The 3,893-nt window shown below is 44.4% G+C and overlaps 1 non-coding gene across 1 annotated transcript; it reads left to right on the plus strand.

The window, feature by feature from the left end:
* Positions 1-3,080: 3,080 nt before the first annotated feature.
* Positions 3,081-3,182, plus strand: LOC112448209 (U6 spliceosomal RNA). Its single transcript, XR_003036591.1, has one exon. It is a non-coding gene; the product is annotated as a U6 spliceosomal RNA (small nuclear RNA).
* The last annotated feature ends 711 nt before the right edge of the window (positions 3,183-3,893 follow it).

Raw genomic sequence — 3,893 nt, forward strand, 5'->3', positions numbered from 1 at the left:
ACTTGGCAGCACATCGTCCCTGGTTCGATGGTGCCGGGACCTCCCTGTCCGCGTTACGACGGCTCTGCGTCTCATGCAGAACGCCAGCGATGGAGCTGGATCTCGGATTCTCTGGTTAGGTAGGAATGGGGTGCTTCAGATACAGCACAGTGCTGACGACCCCCTCCATATTTTCCTTGGCTCCTCTCACTGCTGGCTCTGCAAGCATTCTGGGCACCAGGTACAGGGTCTTCACGGCCGTCTGCCCGGTGTAGGGTGACGTCACTGCCTGGCCCGGCCGGGGGCGGGGACTCTCCCGGGGGGGAGGGGTGGGGCCCACTGGGGGCCCATTTTCCTCCTTACTCACAGGGCCCCAGCATTGCATTGAGGTACAAAGCACACGGGTGAAGGCGGCTTCCTGGCACTCAGGATGCCCAGGGGAACCTGGGTGAGTTTGGATACTTGAATGCCAATCACTGTTCCCAGGACTCGGGACCAGGTCAGCCTGCCCATCCTGCTCGGTCCGGTTCCTCTCACACTGGCCTAAAGTGCTGAAGCCAGATGGGTGCCCTGTCTTCTCCAGCAGACTGTCTTTGCCAGAAAGCGTCTGGTCTCTCCCACTCCAGCAGGCCTACCCTTCCAGTTCTCCAGACAAAAAAGATTCAAAGGTTTTCAAATAGTTTATTTCCTTGTTTTAGTCAGAACTTTTGTTATCTTGGAGTTTGTAATCATTCTCAAATACTTCTAGATCTGAGGTCACTGACACACTGTCCCTTTATAACCTGTATTCATTTTCTCTGCTCATTTTGGAAGTTCCGCTGCTCTGAAGTGGTCAAGCTGGAAGTAGACGAAGCACAAGCTGGAATCAAGATTGCCGGGAGAAATATCAATAACCTCAGATATGCAGATGACACCACCCTCATGGCAGAAAGTGAAGAAGAACTAAAAAGCCTCCTGATGAAAGTGAAAGAGGAGAGTGAAAATGTTGGCTTAAAGCTCAACATTCAGAAAACGAAGATCATGGCATCTGGTCCCACCACTTCATGGGAAATAGATGGGGAAACAGTGGAAACAGTGTCAGACTTTATTTTTGGGGGCTCCAAAATCACTGCAGATGGTGATTGCAGCCATGAAATTAAAAGACGCTTACTCCTTGGAAGGAAAGTTACGACCAACCTGGACAGCATATTAAAAAGCAGAGACATTACTTTGCCAACAAAGGTCCATCTAAGTCAAAGATATGGTTTTTCCAGTAGTCATGTATGGATGTGAGAGTTGGACCATAAAGAAAGCTGAGTGCCAAAGAACTGATGCTTTTGAACTGTGGTGCTGGAGAAGACTCTTGAGAGTCCCTTGGACTGCAAAGAAATTCAACCAGTCCATCCTAAAGGAAATGAGTCCTGAATATTTATTGGAAGGACTGATGATGAAGCTGAAACTCCAATCCTTTGGCCACCTGATGCAAAGAACTGACTCATTTGAAAAGACCCTGATGCTGGGAAAGATTGAAGGCAGGAAGAGAAGAGGACAACAGAGGATGAGATGGTTGGATGGCATCACCAAAGCAATAGACATAAGTTTTCGTAAACTCCGGGAGTTGGTGATGGACAGGGAAGCCTGGCGTGTTGTAGTCCATGGGGTCACAGAGAGTCAGACACTACTGAGCGACTGAACTGAACTGAAATTAACTGAAGTGGTCAAATCAATCACCTCCATTTCTGAACAGTTGTCCTTCTTTACGAGTGTTTCATGCGATTATCCACTTTAATCAGAGCGCCATTCAATCGCCATGTCTGCACAAGAGTCTAGTTGGATTTCTTCCAATCTTCAGCTGCAGAAGACTTGTCTGTCTGCAGTTTGTGTCTCAGACTTTTCTAATTCATAACAAGCTGTCAACCAGCTGATGAAGGGACACTTTCCCACGGGCTCTGCACATCATACACAGAATCACTGGATCATCCTCGAAAATCAATAAAACGCAACTTCTGTTTACCTGTTTTCTGTACTTGGAAACACACACTGACAGTTGATTATAGTTGAAGTTAGCACTGTAGTTTTGCTTTCGTTCTATCTTCACTAGCCAGTCTAATATACGGAAAGAAAAATAAAAGTAACGCTATCTTGAAATCTATGATACTCCCAGGAGGTAAAGTTGGGAGAAATCTTTCTTTTTAACTCTAAGAGTTCTCATTTTTTTCGGCTGTGAACTCTAAGATTTCTCATTTTTTTCTTTTTTGGCTGCGCTGGGTCTTCATTTTGTGCGGGCTTTCTCTGGTTGCGACGAGAGGGGACCAGTCTTCATTGCAGTGGCTTCTGTGGAGCACAGGCTCTAGGAGCTCCAGCTTCAGGAGTTGTGGCTCTCGGCTGCTAGAGCATGCAGGCTTCAGTAGCTGTGGTGCATGGACTTAGTTGCTCTGTGGCCTGTGGAATCTTCCTGGACCGGGGATCGAACCCATGTCCCCTGCATTGCCAGGTGAATTTTTATCCACTGCACCACCAGGGAATTTCCCTAAGGTTTTTCTAACTGCTCAGTTTGAAAGAGTTTCAAATTTACACAAACTTACAAGAATTATACAATGAACTCCCATCAGTTCTTCAGCTACTTGTATCAATTACAAACATATTTCTCATTGTGTCACATTAAATGCATGTTTTATGACTCCCTTTCTCTCTTTTTACATGTTTTTATATGTATACACATAATTATGCTAATATTATTATTATTAGTTCACCATTTGAAAGTTAAAAACATAATGACCCTTTACTCATAAATATTTTATCAGTAAAAAAGTCATTTTCTTACACAACATCACTAAAATGACCAGATTTAGGAACTGAATATTGCTATAATGCTATTATCTGATTCTCAGCCTACATATTACCAACTGGTTTCTCTAGAGTGCTATAGTTATAATGTTTTAAGGACATGTTGACATTCAGTCAACTAAGACAAAGGGATGTTATTAACACTCACAACTTGCTTTCAAAAGTGATCTGTGTCATAAAGGGAAAAAAATCTATGTGAGAAACAGATTCTATGGTGAGAAACAGGCTCAATCAGCAAGAATTGTCTAAGTATTCAAGAAAATACTGGAAGAATCGCTTTGGCAATATGTATACACTAAAACTGGAACAATGCAGAGAAGGCCAGCATGGCTCCTGCACGAGACGACGCATAAATTCACGAGATGGTCACTATCCTTTCCAGAAAGGGAAAAAAAGCATGTAAGTGTTATGGACTGGGTTATGTTCCCCCCAGATCCTTGTGTTGAAGCCTTAACCCTCTATGTGACACGTCTGGAGACAGAGCCTTTTAAAAAGGAGGGAAGGTCACCTGAGGATGGGGCCCTGGTCCAAGAAGACTGGTCTCTGGGAAGAGGGAGGGACACCAGGCTGCTCTCACACAAAGGAAGGCCACGTGAGGAGAGCTCTTCGCAAGCCAGGAAGAGATCTCTCCCCAGGAACCCAGCCTGCTGGTGCTTGGATCTTGGCCTCCAGCCTCCAGAACTGTGAGAAATGAACTTCTGTTCTTTAAGCTGCTCGACCTGTGGGATTTTGTAACAGCAGCTGTAGCAGAGTAACTCACTGGGTAAAGACAGTGGACTATCCTTCTCATCAGATTCTTAAATTAGATTTGATGGTTGAAGCAAACATGATAACGCTGTCTGCTGTAGTGTTCCATGTGTGCAGAGGAAATACTTAGGACGATTTTATTTTAAAAGCAGAAAGAATTAAAGGACCTAAATGGGAGTAAACACTCAGCATTTCACTCAGAGTGCTAAGGCGTGGACGAGGCCATGCTGAGTAACTTAAGTGTGCCATAAGATCCAGAACAGCCGCCAATAAAACTACATACAAAGATATGATCAAAATGTTATACATAAATAAAAACGGTATTTTAAAATATGCTGAGA

This window comes from Bos taurus, chromosome 9 (assembly GCF_002263795.3).
Source record: "Bos taurus isolate L1 Dominette 01449 registration number 42190680 breed Hereford chromosome 9, ARS-UCD2.0, whole genome shotgun sequence".
NCBI lineage: Eukaryota > Metazoa > Chordata > Mammalia > Artiodactyla > Bovidae > Bos > Bos taurus.